Below are 17,584 nucleotides of genomic sequence, written 5' to 3' on the forward strand. Positions count from 1 at the left end.
GGGACCAACACCAGATTGGCGATCCAATCAAGGTAAAAAGCATCTCGTATAAACCGATTTGTTTTTAACCTCTCGATCTCCTCTTTAAGGGTCTTTTTTCTGTCATCATCCAGGAGCCTTCATTTTTGCTGCTTCGAGGGGAAGATTTTATCGATGTTAAATGCATGGCTTATGACATTCAGACTAATTCCTACCATGTCCAAGTAAAACCATGTGAATACGACCTTGTTTTCTTTCAAAAAGCAAGTTAATTGCTATCTTGCATTTTCATAAAGGTTTTTTCCTATTTTTACCACACTTGTGGTATCCTTTTCATCAAGCTCAACTTCTTCGAGCTCCTCCAGTGGTTCGAGAATGACCTTTTCTTTGACTCTAGGGTCGATCTCCTTATCTATCTCGAATATGGATCTGTCCATTTCCTGAATTACCACAATTGTCTAGGCACTTGTTTGGTTTTTCCCCCTCATGAAAATGTTGTAGCATTCCCTTCTTGCAAGCTAGTCTCCCTTCAGCATCCCGATGCCACTAGACTTCGGGAATTTGATGGCCTGATGCCTGATAGACAATACTGTCCCCAGCCCAATCAAGGCGGGTCTCCCAAGCAGTACGTTGTAGGTCGACAGGGAATCCACCACCACAAACTCCATCATCTTGGTTATCAAGATTGGATAGTCTCCCAAGGTCACAGGGAGTTCAATGGATCCCGTACAAGCAACCCCTTATCCTGAAAATTCGTACAACGTGGTCGCACAGGCTTTCAAATCTCGAAGTGTGAGTCCCATCTTTTCTAGAGTGGCCTTGTAAAGGATATTCACAGAGCTCTCGTTATCAATCAAGACCCTACGTACCGTCCTATTCGCGAGCTGAAGAGTGATGACCAGGGGGTCATTGTGAGGAAACTGGACGTGTGACGCGTCCTCTTCGGTAAACGTGATGGGTTAAGTTTCAACCATTTGTTGCTTTGGAGCTCGTGTTTCAGGTTCATATGGAAAACCGACCCCAGTATTTAGCTCGTTAACATATCTTTTTTGGGTGTTTATGCCCGATCCTACAATATGTGGTCCCCCAGAGATAGTTACCACATCTTCTCCATCTATTGGGGGAGGTTGATCATCCTCCCGTGCTCGGGAGTTGTTCTGCTGGGCAGGTTGTGCAGTTGCTGCCCTTTGACTTATCGTGGCTTGATTGGGATTCTGACTTCTTACATACTGTCCAAAATATCCCCTCGAGATCAAGCCTTCGATCTCGTCCTTCAGCTGTCGGAACTCATTAGTTGTGTGTCCGACGTCTTGTGTGGAATCTACAATATTTATTAGAGTCCCTCTTTGCCTTATGATTCCGCATTGGGTCAGGTCATCTAAATGGGACCTGATTCTCATTGGCAATAAATATATTCTCTTGAGTCTCATTGAGCTCAGTGTACACTATGTAAATGGAGAAATACTTGTCTCATTTCTTCTTTTTCCCTCCGTCAGCCTCGGGGTTATTCCCTTCATTTTTCTTCCTCTTTGAAGGGTTATTCCCAAAGGGTCTTGGCGTCGATGGGACTGCCTAGATCGAGGCTGAGTTAACATTTGTCATTGTAGTTACGAGCTGAGAGTTCAAGTTTAATGTTGACCTCGCCTCTTCTACATTGACAAATCTCTGGGCCCTCCGGTTGAACTCGGTTAATGACCTTATGGGTTTTCTTAGCAAATATTCCCAACGGGGACTCCCTGGTAATATACCAACTCTTACAGCCATCAGGTGGCCACTGTCATCGATGTTGCGGGCCCGAGCTACTTCTATATTACAGCCTTGTAAGGTAACTCTTCAGTGATTCTCCCTGTTGTTGTCTAACGTTGGTTAAAGTCGAGGCTTCGGGTCTGACACCTACCATGGCTTTGAATTGCTTCTTAAACTCCCTTACTAGTTGATCCCAAGATGAGATTGAGTGTCTTCTAAACTTCTCGAACCAGTTTTTTGCCGGTCCTGTCAGGGCAGCCGGGAACAACATACATCGGAGCTCGTAACCAACATTGTTGGCTCGCATGATGGTATTGAAAGTGCTCAGATGACTGTGTGGGTCTGAATTCCCATCAAATGGTGCTACATGGGGTATCCTAAACCCCTACAGAAATGGAGTGTTGGAGAGGCGAAAGGCTCGAGCTCCTCATCGGAGTCTTCAGCCTTATCCCTGTTCCTTTCATCCTTTAGGAGCCTGAATGCTCTTTCGAGCTGGTCAATTCTCTCCTGGACCAGGTCCACTGGAGGGCGAGCTTGAACTTGGGGGAGCTGGTTATTGTTTATAAAAATTCCAGCCCCTTGTCCTGGTATAGGGTTATTTTGGTTTCCACATGCCGGCTGCTTTCGATTGTTTAAATGGTCGCGTAAGTCAGGGTTTGTGGGATTAGCCTACCCCCGATTATGGTCTAGGTGATCCCGAAGGTCAAGATGATTCCCCTGATTCCCAGCATTCCTAGGCTTGGTATTATATATGCTTATGGACCGGGTGTAATCTGAGCTCCCATTTACGAAGCTAACAGTTCTTTTTGGCTGAGAGGCTTGGTGGTTACGAGGGGGATCATCCACTGCCCTCCTCGCCCCAGCTGTTCGTGATCTTGATACATGGCTTCCTGATGGTTGGGGAGCCATTTGTTCTTGATTAGCCTCCCTTTCATTCCTATGTCCGGGTCTGGCCTGAAAATTCTCATCTCGACTGCCACTGCAAGAGGGCCTTTATGGTGCAGGTCGTGGGGCCTCTCGGACTGGTGAGGGGCGTCTTATTGGAGAGGGCAAATGCCTTATCGGTGACGGTGGCTGCCTCCCATTGTTGGGCCTGGATGGTCAAGAATGGGTCTGGACAGGTTCCGAGTTGTTTCTTATTATTTTAGGGTTCGGGTTCCGAGCTACTGGAGGAGCTCGGTTATTCCCTATTTCTGCAGACAACTCCGCAGTTGGATTTTCAGTAGCCTCGGCCCGAGCATTTCTCCTGGGGCGTTCATCACCAGGATTTCTTCTGGGTCTCGGCTGAGCTTGCTGGGCCTCTTGCCCAACTCTCCTGGCAGTCGTGCTTCCTTGGGGACATCCTCTTGGCCTCCGGGGTGGTGACTGGGCCTCAGCAGCCTGTCTAGCCAACTCTTCGTTACGCCTAGTAGCTTCTGCCAATTGTTGGTGTAATTGGAGATTCTCTAGTTTAACAATAAGAACGTGTCTATCTGGATTATAATAGAGATTCCCATCAGGCCTGGGAGTAGGTGGTCCCTGGGAATCAGATGAATCGCTATTCTCCTCAGGGACCTGGTCAGCCATGGGCTGCTTCCCAGGTCGACGTGGGCAGTCTTCAGTGCGAGGAGTTTGTTCCTCTAGTATTTGGGGCAATGGTTTCCCACCAGTGCTGGGGTTGTTTGTGGTGGCAATTGATAATTCAAGAGGTCTTTGATTAAACAGTCTAAAAACTTGCTTAATGCTCTCAATGAAAAAACCAAGCACGGGGGCAAAATGTTACACCCAATTTTTGAGAATATAAATTATGTTCTCGAAATGTAGGCTCGTAAAATGTGAGCTCGAAATAAGTGATTACGTCACGTCATCAGCATATGCGCGAACTGAGCTTGACAGTTTCGCTTGGTATCAAGGTGGCGACGATGGAATTGGTGAGCTCGAGGCTACACGTAGTCTCGAAGGTGTTTCGAGGTTACAGGTCAAGCTCGAAGCCACAACTAGTCAACTGCAAGGGTTCAACACTTGTATAAATTTCCTGATTTGTTCTTATTGGCGATTGAGCACCAGTCAAGAAAGTTCGAGCCTGGGCATTGCAAGCTCGAAGGGGAAGATCTCGATAAAGTTACTAGCTAAGGACGAGGTTAACCAGAATGACGAGCTCGTGATTTTTGTCGATCTCAAAGGCGTGTAACTTATGCGTTCGAGGTCGGTAATTTAGTTTGAACACGATTACTATTTGAAAATTCCTATTACTTGGGGATTTGTTGTAATATGATAATTAATCCAGATTATTATGGGATATTTTGTAATAACGCATTTATTTGTATTTATTTCAAATTTAAATTGTAACTTCCCGAAATAAAAGGGAAGATATTTTGTAAACCATGCTATAAATAGACTGTAGAATTTTATTTGTAGACACAGACAATTTGGTACTGAGAATACTCTACAGAATTGCTTTCAAAAAGCTTTGAGAGAGTTCCACCTTTCAATAATATTGACTCGTGGACTAGGTAGATTTTAACTGTTGAACCACGTAAAATCTCGTGTTTTTTTTATTAGTTTTCTTAAATTAGTGTTTAGTGCTCTTCTTATTTTAATTTTTGGACATGCTTCTATATGTTTTCAATTCTGATTATATTACCTAATTTTATTAATTATTATATACCTAAATTTTATATAATAATATAAAATACCTAATTTTATAAATTATTATCTAATTAAGTGATAACATATTATTATATACATTTACATATCATACAAGTAGTTTGTATATACATAATAAGAACATACAAATATCATTTAACATATAAGAAAAGTTAGCAAGTTACACATATGGAAAATTAGACTTCATAAATAAATGACATTAATCTCGCTAACCAATCGCTTTGTAGTGGGAGTATATCGTCTTTGACATTGTATTCTTTTTTGTCAAACCACTACAAAATTGAAAAGTTAATATAGATTAGATTATTAAATATTATATCTAGTTTTTCTTAAGCAAAAAAGAGTATAAAATATAACATACTTTCTTCTTGATAACTTCTGCCGGATTCGGTGCATTTACAAGATCATAAATGTATCTTAGTACATAATAACCGCATTCATGACTTTCGGGCTGTTTTGGGCAAGAACCTCTCAGCAATTTTGTAAATGTGTCAATATATTCATTTCCCAAACATTGTGTGTATACTCTACAAAAATTAAAATTAATTAACCACATATTATACTCTCAACTCTTAAAAATTAATAATGCATGCATCAAAATTGAAAAACTTACTTTTCCATAACCTCCTTCATTATTGGTGGAGATTTATGATTTTTCAAATGATAAAAAATTATGGTCATCCCCCGCATCATCACGAGCACCAACATCCAATTTCGACTAAAACAATAATAAATTATAATTATTATAAGATTAAAATCCAAACATAGTAGTGATAATATCTAAGTAGTCTGTTCTTACTCAACAATACAAGGAATGAAATATATTTGGCTTCGTCTATCCATAGTCATCATCAATTTGGCTATAAGATCCACCATATTATTTTTACTTTCATCATTTCCAATAGAAAGATGTTCGGTGTCAAAAAATTTGTATAGCTATCGTGAATTTGGGTGCATGCTTTCCCAAATGCATCTGTAGAATCAATCACGCATATTACATATTCAAAAACATTTTCAATTAATAAATTAATATCATTTTCAATTAATATCACAAAAAAATTTGGGCTGAGTTTCCTCTGTTTCTAGAGCATATCCAAAATTATTATTACCTATAAATTCAATTCAAACAAACAACATGCATGTTCTCAACCATAAGCCACCGCAGCACACATAATTTGCAGAACATACTTCACTAAGACACACATGTTCTCAACCTTTTGTTATCTTCGCATCACACAATTTCATCTCAGAACCTACTTCACTACGGATGAATATCTAATGTATTCAAACTCCTCTAACAATTTGTTATGACATAACAGATTAAGTTCAATTTTAATTGATACATACCTCATACCAAACAATATAGCTGAGGTTCCAATATTATCCATGGAGGCTGCTTGATAAACGTCTTTTGATGTGATGAAGATATAGCCTCGCGATCTCTTATAAACTCTGGGTCAACGGGAACTTGTACAACCTCATCTATTTGTTTGATGGAATAGTACTCATTCACTATAAATTTTAGACTAATTAACATCAATTTTGTCTCATTGGTCACAATCTAACCAATTTGAAGGTTCTGATTAAGCTCTTTCAGCGGGGACAAGTACATGAGATCCAACTAATGATAAATGTGGGCTTAGTGATAGGGATTTGCATTTAGATGTCGATGGACCCTACATAATATTGTTTAACATATCAATACAGTGTACCCATGTAAAAATAAAATTTAAACATCTAAGCAAATAATTTTATACCTGACAAGTCACGATTAATTTTTTTAGCCAAGGTAGGAATGTGTCTTGTGTGTCCCCAACATATCGTATGTTATCATAGGGAATAGGGATCTCAGCTTCTTGTAAGACATCTATAAGTCAAACCCTCGCAACTGAATCATCAATTATAACTCCATGGATGGTAATTTGACTACCCATGTTTGGTACAATGATAACACCCTTAACCACTACATTGTCAATATTGTCGGAGCACAATTGTGTTGGGTTGTATGCCCTTATAAAACCATATCAGACATGTAATGCGATTTTATATTGTCGATAGAAGTAGTAGAAATCATTTAGTTTGACAACCATGTTGCTTGCTTATTTTATTACATGATTATTGAAATAATACAAACATTTATAAAATTCTGAACATATAGATAGTTACAATTATATTGATTAGGTCACAGTGGATTATAATTGTAAATATATGATCAAAAGAACAAGTCCTAAGATTAGATCAATGCATTGGTTTTCACTGATTAGGCAATCTACAATATGATCTACTTACACATTCGGGGTGTGATGTCTTGTCCAATGCATTGACCAAGTAGATAAGATCGGATGTATTTGGTTACATCGGACTAGGAGCGATATTGATTATTGATTGATAAATAAGTATCATTGTTATCGACTCTAATCAATGTCACAATGTTGACCATATGTTAAGTCGATCTAAATTCTGAGTGATAATATTCTGCTAATTATATTATTTAACTCTTTTGACTTGTTCGTTACTAGCTTACCCTACGGTCTAACCCATACTTACATCTTGGAGATTTTGTAGTGTAATTAAGTGGGAGTATTATTCATAGATATGAAATCTATAACTTCTGTATGAGAAGTGAAAAGATGATTTCCTTAATTGCTCTGTTCAAAAGATTAAATGATTGAGATCTCATTTCTATGATTAAGTTCACGGAAATATCATTTATAAGGAACTTAGTGGGAGTTAAGGATAAAATACTGATGAGGGGTAAAACGGTAATTTGCACCCATCTCGTTAGTAAGTCATCAATAGAGGATTGACTGACTGTAATGGTTATAACAATGGATAACGTATTTATGGTTTGGAAAATACGTTCTACGAATTCAAGAGTTCAACTCTCACTACAAGAAAAATGACTTTTGTCGGCGCATTTCGAAAAGCGCTGGCAAAAGTGACTTTTCTCGGCACTATTCATGAAACATGCTGGAAAAAGTCTAAATAATTGTTGGCATTTTTTTACGCCGGTAAAAGTCAATTTTGCTAGCACTTTTCTGTAATGCACTGATAAAAGTCACTTTTCCCGGCATTTTTCTGAAATGCGCCGGCAAAAGACCTCACCTTTTGGCGATCAGGCTTTTCTTTACTTTTGTCGGCATATGTGTTTATACTTTTAGCGGTGCATTTCGCGAAAAGCGCTGGGAAAAGTACTTATAGTGGCTCATTTCGTGAAATGCGCTGGGAAAAACACTTTATGCGACACATTTCATGAAATACGCCGGTAAAAGTGTCTGAAAATTTTATAAACTCGATTTGTAATCATCTCCGATCTTATCCCGAGGTAGTAGTCTCTGACAACCTTGGCTAATCATGAGATATTTCATATCTAATTAACAGTTTGATTATGTCCGAAATGTTCCAAGATATACAATTTTACTAATAAAGATCGTTCAAGTTAACTGTTGATGGTTAAAGTTTTGCTATCGATGTGAATCATAGTCAATATCACCCCCGGCATTAGTTCTTGCAACCAAAGCACAAATTATGGGGTATTTCAGACCTAATCAACAATCTGATTGCCCACATGATGTTCCAAGATTAACAATTTTACTAACCAATACTGTTCTTCTGGACTGTTAGTTATCAAAGTTCTGCTATTGGTATGAATCATAGTCGATCTCACCCTAGGGTAGTAGTTTCTTGCAACCCTTAGCTAATTATGGAGTATTTCAGACCTAATTAATGGTCTGATTATGGCCGATGTGACTCAAGATTAACAAAAACACTAATTAAACAAATTACATTAATAGACTTTTAGTGGCGCATTTCGTGAAAAGCGCTGGAAAAATTACTTATAGTGGCGCATTTCGCGAAATATGTCGGGAAAAACACTTTCAGGGACACATTTCGTGAAATGCGCCGGCAAGAGTGCCTAAAAATTTTATAAACCTGATGTGCAATCATCGCCGATCTTATCTCGAGGTAGTAGTTTTTGACAACCTTGGATAGTTATGGGATATTTTAGATCTAATACGGTTTGATTACGTCTGGGAAGTTTCAAGATACAATTTTACTAATAAAGATCGTTCAAGTTGACAGTTGATAGTTAAAGTTCTGCTATCGATGTGAATCATAGTTGATCTCACCTTCGGGAATTAGTTTCTTGCAACCAAAGCACAAATTGTGAGGTATTTCAAACCTAATTAATAGTCTAGTTGCCCGCTGGATGTTCCTAGATAAACATTTTCACTGACAAGACTGTTCTTGTTGAATGTTATTGGTCAAAGTTCTGCTATTGGTGTTAATCATATTCAATCTCAACCCGTGATAGTAGTTTCTTACAACCTTGGCAAATTATAGAGTATTTCAAACCTAATCAACAATCTGATTTATCGCGGGATGTTCCAAGATTAACAATTTCACCAACCAAGATTGTTCTTGTTGACTGTTAGCTGTCAAAGTTCTGCTATCGATGTGAATCATAGTCGATCTCACCCCGGGGTAGTAGTGTTTTGCAACATTGGCTAATTATGGTTGATGTGACTCAAGATTAACAATTACACTAATTAAACAAATTACATTAATAGATTTTTAGTGGCACATTTCGTGAAATGCGTTGGGAAAGTATTTTTAGCGGCGCAAATGCGCCAAAAGTTGAGCGGGAAAATTCCCGCCTTGCTTATCTCGAAACTCATGTGGGAAAGACTTTTGCCGACGCATTTCACCTAACGCGCCGGCAAAACTCCACGGTTTAATTACGGTAGTTGGGTTGATTTTTGTCGGAGTGTTTCGTTGCGCTGACAAAAGTCAAAATTGCGCTGGCAAAAGTCTCATTAAATGAAACGATGTCATTTTGAATTAGGGCAGCAGGGGCAACTTTTGCTGGCAAAAGTCTTAGTGATAAACACAGTCGCCCACCCCTTCTTCCCCATTTCGAAATTTTTAATGTCTTTTCTCCTCTCTCTCTCTCTCTCTCTCTACTCTCTCCCTTTCTCTGGTTTCATGGCCCTGTCCGCCCCTCTCCGTGCCTCTCCCTCTCTGTCTCTTTGTCCCTCTCCACCCCCTCTTCGCCTTACGCACAACCTCCACCACCACCATCCATGGTATTTTCTTTTAATTTTTTTTATTTTAATGGTTTAAATATATTTTTGTTTGCCAAAGTATTTTTTTTAGGGATTGCCAAGAGTCACTGTGAAGGAGCTCCCGAGCACCTCTACCCCTTTGCCGAGCCCTCACTGTAATTTTTCTGTGTTTGTTATATTTTTTTTGTCAATTACATATTTTCTAATTTTTTTGTTAATATGTTTTTTTCTGTATATATATATATATATATGTTTCAAAAAATCATATTATTTGTGTATGATGTTTTTGTGTTATTAAAAAAATAGATATTGTATATATTTTTCTTAGGTGTATATGTTTTTGAAATTGTATTTTTTAGATAAATATGTGTATGTATGTTTTGTATATGTTTTTTTAAGATAAATATGTGTATAATTAATTTTGGTAGGAAATTATTATTTGTTATGTTTTTATTTTTTGCATGTTCTGGGAATATTCTGAATTTTTGTGTGTATAATTTGCAGGTTTTAAAATTTTTTGGTAATTAAAAATATAGCTATTATGCTGCCCAACATTTTTAGACTTAGGAAAATTAATATTAATTAGTCAAATACATAATTAGTATCCTTAATTATTTTTATCATTTTATTTAAAATAATGTATAATTTTTTAGAAAAAAAACTTTTTTTTAACAAGTTTTTATATATTTTTTATAATATGTAATAGAAAAAATTAGAAAAAATATAAGCACAAGTTGAAAACACAATTAACATATATTAATTTTTAAGAAAATAATGTGGGTGCAAATATAATGACACTTAATTAATTAAATAAATAAATAAGTGAAACTTTAATTATTATTAAGAAAATAAAAATAATAATTAATTTAATTGGTAAATAAATAATTTAAAAATAAAATTGTTATTACTTACTAATTATAATAAATAACATTTTTGCCTCCCGAACTATGACAACTGTATGATCGTGCCCCCTGAATGATTCGCAATGTTAAAAATTCTCCTCGAACTATACACGTTACTAAAATATGAAAATTCTATTAGATTTCGTCTTATGTAGCTAACAAATTGATGACGCAGCATTTTTTCTGATGTTGTGGCAGTGTCATGTATTGTATAATTATCAATTTCGCCCCCCGAACTTTGACCACTACCAAATTATACCCCTTTTATAAAAAAATATATTTTTTCTTAAAAATAATAATTAAAGACTTATTAAATAAAGATTTTAATTATTAACAAATAACTCTTTTTTTACTTTTTCTTTTACAATATTGATTAAAACTATTTTAGAATGACCATTTAAAATAAATATTAAAACAAAGAAAAAACTTTTAATTAAAGAGGTGGACGAAAGACTTAAATAAATAAATAAAAATTTTAATTTAAGAGGATGAGGACAAAGGGGAAAAAACTTTGTTTTATGACTTTTTATTTTTATTTTTATATTAAAATATATTTATTTTATGTTGTAAAAGAAAAGAAAAAGTAAAAAAAAATGTTATTTGCTATTAATTAGATTTTTAATTTTTTAGTATTTAAATTTTATTTAATTAATTTGAAACTTTTAGTATTGTTTATTTTATTAATCTTTTAAAATGATTTTTTTAATTTTTAAGGAATTAATTATCATTTTTAAAAAGAAAAAAAATTAAATTAGTCTTAATAAAAAGGTCACAATTTGGTAGTCGTCAAAGTTCGGGGGGCAAAATTTCTAATTATTCTACACATGGCACTGCCACATCAAGAGACAAAATGCTACATCATCATTCTGTTGGCCACCTAGGACGAAGTCTAACAAAAGTCTCATATTTTAGTAACGTGCATAGTTCGAGGGAAATTTTTAACATCGTGAATCATTCGAGGGGCACGATCATACAGTGGTCATAGTTCGGGGGCAAAAATACTATTTATTCTACTAATTAATAGGTTAATGTAACAAAAGTTTAAGTATAATTAAAAATAATTATAATTAATAAATAATAAAATGGTTTTTTTTTAAATATTGTAATAATTAATAATCAACTAAATTATTAAATAAAATTTTAATTGTAATATAATATTACTAATTTACTTATAAGGAAAAAAATAAAATTGCATATGACATACTAATTTATTCTTGCATTACACTTCATAATTTTATATTTGAAAAATAAGAAATCATAATTAACTACATTTTCTTTGGTAATTATAAATATTTATTTTTGCAAATATTATTCTCACATAATAATTAAAGAGACAAAGAACATTAAAATTATGACTATCATTTCCCTCGATTTAAGATAATTATTAATGTTTTCTTAATTATTTTGGTTGAAGATATGGAGCGACAGAAGCTGGATGAGTGCTAGGAATCGTTGGTCACCAATTATTATGAAGAAGACGATGACGATGGTGTAGCTGACGAAGGCTAGGATGATGAGCACACCACTACCTATTTGTAGACATTTTTTCTTTATTTCGAGTTTATATTATTAGAACACAATGAATGTTTTAATTTACTATGCTACTTTAATATTTTTATGTTTAGTGGAGACAATTAACATTAATAGTTATAATTTAATTTTTAATTATTACAAATGAATTTTTATTAAATAAATTAATATAATTACTAAATGAATTAAAAATTAATAAAGAATTAATTCAATGTAAATTAAAATTATTGAATAAAAAATATTTGAATATTTTTATATTCTATTTTAATTTTATAAAAATAAATATATATTACTTTTCCTAGCGCAAAATTGCGTCGGCAAAAGACTTTATTGGTAAAAATAAATAGACTTTTGCCGGCGCAATCCTTTGTCGGCGCAATTTTATGCTGCTAAAAAATGTCACTTTTGTCAGCGTGCTTTGCACCGGTAAAAGTCTTACCCTTTGTCGGCGCAATTTTATGCTGCTAAAAAGTGATTTTGCGCCGGAAAAGGCTAAGATTTTTGTCAATACAAAATTGCGCCGGGAAAAGTGTTTTTCACAATTTCGTGCAAAACTTTTTCCCCTGGGTGACTGTTATTTTGCCGGTGTATTTTTGTGCCGGTAAAAGTTACTTTTGCTGGCATATTTAGTTTTGCGCCAGCAAAAGTCTTATTATCGACAAAATTTCACAGTCAGCATTTGCCGACGCATAAATGCGCCGGCAAAAGTGTTGTTTTTTGTAGTGTCTTAGTCTATAGTAGAGTCACGAGGAATTAATAAGATAGTAAAAATTTTCGTAAATAATTTCAAAGTAACTTATTGGAGCTTGATTTCATGAATCTATGGTCCCCGCATCACATTTGAGTAAATCATCTAGAATGTCTCAATTAATTGATTTTATTATCAATTAGTATTTTTAAAGTTAACTAGGTCAATTTTGGAAAATTTACAGATGTGAGATTTAGAGAATAAAAGAGAATCTTTGGGTAAATTTATTAATATTGATAAATTGGTATCAATATAAATAAATAATATTAAATCAAGTTTCAAATTATAATTAGTTAATTTGAATAAGGATTTAATTAATTAATTAATTAATAAAAGCAATTGAATTTAGGCCCAATTGGGATTTAAATTTAAAACAAAGAAATTAGGCCAAAGTCCATTTATAGCAGCCCAAGACTTTTATTTTTTATATTTATTATTTTTAATTTAAATTTATTTAAAGCTCATTAAGTTGCCTATATAACACTACAACAAAAGAGAGTGTTAGAGGCGGAGGCTTCCGCCGGTAATAATAGGGCATTCCGCCGGTAATGCATATTAGGGACGGGGGTCCGCCGGTAATACTCGGTCGGTGATTAGGGGTATTACCGACGGACTGACACCCCGCCGGTATTCTATTAATACTGGCAGATTAATAGGGGCGGGACTTCGTCGGTGTAAAAAAAATAGTCAACCTGGTTTGGCTCATTTAATACCAGCGGGTCCCGCCCCTATTAATCCGCCGGTAATAAATTAATAATATTAAAATATTATAATTCGTTTGATTTTATTTAATAATAAATATACATATAATACTTATTTAAAGATAATAAAATTTAACATAAATTAAAATTAATTATTAATAACACAATTAATATTCATCAAACAAAATTACATATAAACTAATCATAAAATTAACATAATAAAAATATCGATTGTCTTAATTTAATTACATATAAACTAATTATTATTGTTTGGATCAGGCCAACCAGGCGAGAAATACTCATTATCATTCATGTCAATATCTTGATCACCAATGTTAGGGTGCAGCAATGGTGGTAAAGCAAAGTATGGTGCCGGTGGTAAATGGTAATAAGCTTGTGGAGGCTGCTGCTGCGAAGATGATCCAAATAATTAAAACTTTTATTAAATAAAATTATCAATTACTATATTCAAATAATTTAATGTTATTTAATATTAGATAATGTTATTTAATAAAAAAATTAAATTAAATTATTTAACTAGATAATGTTATATCAAACTTTTATTATTTAATTAAAAGCTCAATTCCAATTCGAAGATATGTTCATTTGAACAATAGAGCCCATAAAAATAATTTTACAAATAAATTTTTAATTTCTTTTTTTTTTATTGAGGCAAAAATTTCAAGTTTCTTTTAAATCCAAAGTCTTTCAATACATTAAGGTACACTAAGATACATATGAGTTATGCTAAAATTAGACTTGAAAGCAATTTAATAACAAACCCAACAAAACGTTAAAATGAGCGAATCAGCTAATCAAATATCATACTAGTGGATGCACCACTTGAAACAGCGGCTCCAGCCAAATAACCATTAGACAATGTCACATCGACCTGCCATAACGAAAATCCATTAATATAATCAAAAATTTCATATTACATAAAAAAAACACATTTATAAAAATCTACACATAAATAGCGAGAAACGAATCAAAGAAAAAGCATGTATAAACTGTTTCTAGCAATCGGAGCAGTAAATTTCTTAAGAAGCGATTAAAAAAGAACCGATTTTGCAATCGCAATTGGATCTGGGAGTTACCAAAGTAAATTTAGAGAAACCAAATCCAAAAAATGACCTAAAACACAAAAAAGCCAAATAAAAGAGTGATAAATATTAAGATTTGAACCTCCACGGTTGGGTTGCCACGGCTGTCGAAGATCTGCCTTGCCTTGACGGCTTGAATGGTAGCCATGAGAAGAGGTTGAGGTTGAAGATGAAGTTAGATCGAGAGAGAGAGAGAGAGTGCGTCTGAGAGAGGGAGAGAAGAGAAATGAGAGAGACAGATAAAAGGATGTGCAAAATTTTCCATATGTAAGATTATTAGAGGCGGGGACCCGCCGTTATTAATATAAGCCCGCCGGTAACAAAATATTAGCGGCGGGACCCGCCGCTATTAATATATCCCGCCGATAATAGTCCTATTACCGGCGGATATTTACCCGTCGCTAATAGTATTAGCGGTGGATAGTCCGCCTCTACTAAGAGAAAATATTCGCCGCTAATAATTTTAAAACTGAACACCATTTCGTTTCCCGGGCATTGTATTAGCGGCGGACTACCCGCCGCTAATAATTGATAAGTCCGCCGCTAATAAAAAAATTAATTTTTTTTTATAATTTCCACATTATTAGCAGCGGACCCAGTAGTCCGCCGCTAATAACCCATACATTACCGGCGGACTAAGTCCACCTCTAATTGTTCCGCCTCGAATTTCAGACTTTCTTGAAGTGTAAGGAATATGATATCTGGGATTTTCATAAGGAAGTCATTCTCAATTGATTCATTGGGTACGTGAAAACTTAGAAAGTCTAATCCTTTCTTAGCCACTATCTCTTCTAGATCTCTATCTCATGTGTTGAGAATCAACACACACTAGTTCTAGGTTGATTTAAGGCTTGGTGAGGAAGACTGTGTTGCTGATCTAGTTCAATCTCTTGATAATACTCTACTACAAAAAGGAATCAAGGGTTAGAGAGATTGAAGGAATGAGTTGTTCTAGTTCCACAACGTATTCGTAAGTTTCTACTGTTAGGAAAACTTATACAAGATCTTTATTTATTTTCATGTAGATCTAATATTAAACAAATTAATGTGAGATAACCTAGAACATGATCCTGAAATTTAATTCAAAGAGAAATAATGATAAGAATACTTACATTATACGCAGCAGAATGAATGACTCCTTTCTTCAGTTTCTCTAACATTTGTATCATTTTTGTCGCAGAGTATTATCAAGAAACTGAACCGATCTTTTATTGTTTTCACAGTCTTCCAAAGTATCCTTAGAATCACCTAGACTAAAGTGGGCAATTCTCATCACATGAGATAGATATAGAGAGAAAAAAAAAAGAACTAAGAGGCTTAGAAAATGACTTGTGTTTAGAGATAATCTAAAAAACTATCAGAAACTTGTGCTTTTAACTTCTGAACTCCTGAAACTTATAATTTCAACTCTCTCTAAGCACTCATTTTATAGACTCAATTATGCCATTTAATTTAATTAAAAAATCAATAAAATAATAGCCAATTAGAAGCCCTAGGTTGATTTTATCATGGGCTTTAGGCCCGTGAAATTTCTCATTTGATTATGAGCTCATTAGACTTAAAATCAATGCCTATATTATTTTCTATTGATTAAATTTAATTAAAAATTACTTAAATCCTTTATCAAATTAATTATTTATAATTTGAACCTTGATTTAAACTTATTTATTAATTTAGATACCAAATTATCTTAATTAATAAATTTGCCATAATTTCTCTTTTCTTTTCTAAATTGTATAACTCTGTGAAACTATCCAAAATTGACCTGGTTAACTTTAATAATTCTAATTGATAATTAAATCAATTAATTGAGACTATCTAGATGATTTTATCCAAGGCACAGTGGGGATATGGGCCTATGAAATCAAGCTCCAATAAGTTATCATAAATCTAACAAATAAATTTACTAACTTATTAATTCCTCATGTCTTTACTAAAGACTCGGATCTTGAAATCATAGAACACTCTATAACAAATATAGATACGCTATTAATTATCCATTGTTACAACAATAATTGTCACTCAATCCTCTATAGACGGTCTACAATGATGTGTGACTAAAATACCGTTTTACTCCTCATTGTATTTTATCCTTAAAACACTTAGTTCCTTGTAAATGATATTTCAGTAAACTAATATTAATTACCGAAATGAGATCTCTATCATTTAGCACCTTGAACCAAACTAAAAGGAAACCATAGTTTCATTTCTTCATCAGAAGCTATAGATGTTCATATCTATGATTAACACTCCTACTCAATTATACTACCGAGTTCCCAAGATGTAAGTATGGGCTAGTCCGTAGGGTAAGCTGGTAACGAACAAGTCAAAGAACTCGAATAATACAATCAGTCAGAATATTAACCACTCAGAATTGAGATTAAATTGACCTATGGTCAACTATATGATATGACTAGAATAGATAATAACGGTATGTTTACTTATCCTATCAACTGTCAATATTGGTCCATTTCGATGTAACAAATACATCCGAGCTTGTCTACTTTGCTAATGTTCTGAAAAGAATATAACACTACAATGTGTAAGTAGATCATATCGTAGATTGGCAAATCAGTGTAAATCCTATGCACTGACTAATCTTAGGACTAACTTATTTTGAACATATAATCATATTTATATTCCACTGTGATTACATCACTATAAATACGATTAGTTATCTTCTCGGGATTTAATAGAAGTTTATATTAAACAAATAATTATGAAAATTAAACATGTGAGCAAAGTGATTGACCAAGTTAAAAAATGATTTGTATTATTTTATTGATAATAAATGAGATTACAAAGAAATTGGGTTTTAATTATGGCATAAAACTCTAACATCTACATTTTTGTGTTTATGTTAATTTACGAATCGGATGTTTATATTAGGAGTGGCAATTTGGGTCACGACACGACAAGATACGATTAAGGTAAACACGAGCACGACACATTTAATAATCGTGTCGTGTTCGTGTTTACCTTAATCGTGTCGTGTCATAATCATGTTGACCCGTTTAATAATCGTGTCAAACACGATAACACGAATAATTTGCATAGGTTTTATGATTTTTTTCATATAATTATGATAAATCGTGTTATCGTGTTCGTGTCATGTTGACCCGTTTAATAATCGTGTCATGTTCGTATTTTTGACACGTTTAAT

The sequence above is a fragment of the Humulus lupulus genome, chromosome 5 (genome assembly GCF_963169125.1).
Source record: "Humulus lupulus chromosome 5, drHumLupu1.1, whole genome shotgun sequence".
Lineage (NCBI taxonomy): Eukaryota > Viridiplantae > Streptophyta > Magnoliopsida > Rosales > Cannabaceae > Humulus > Humulus lupulus.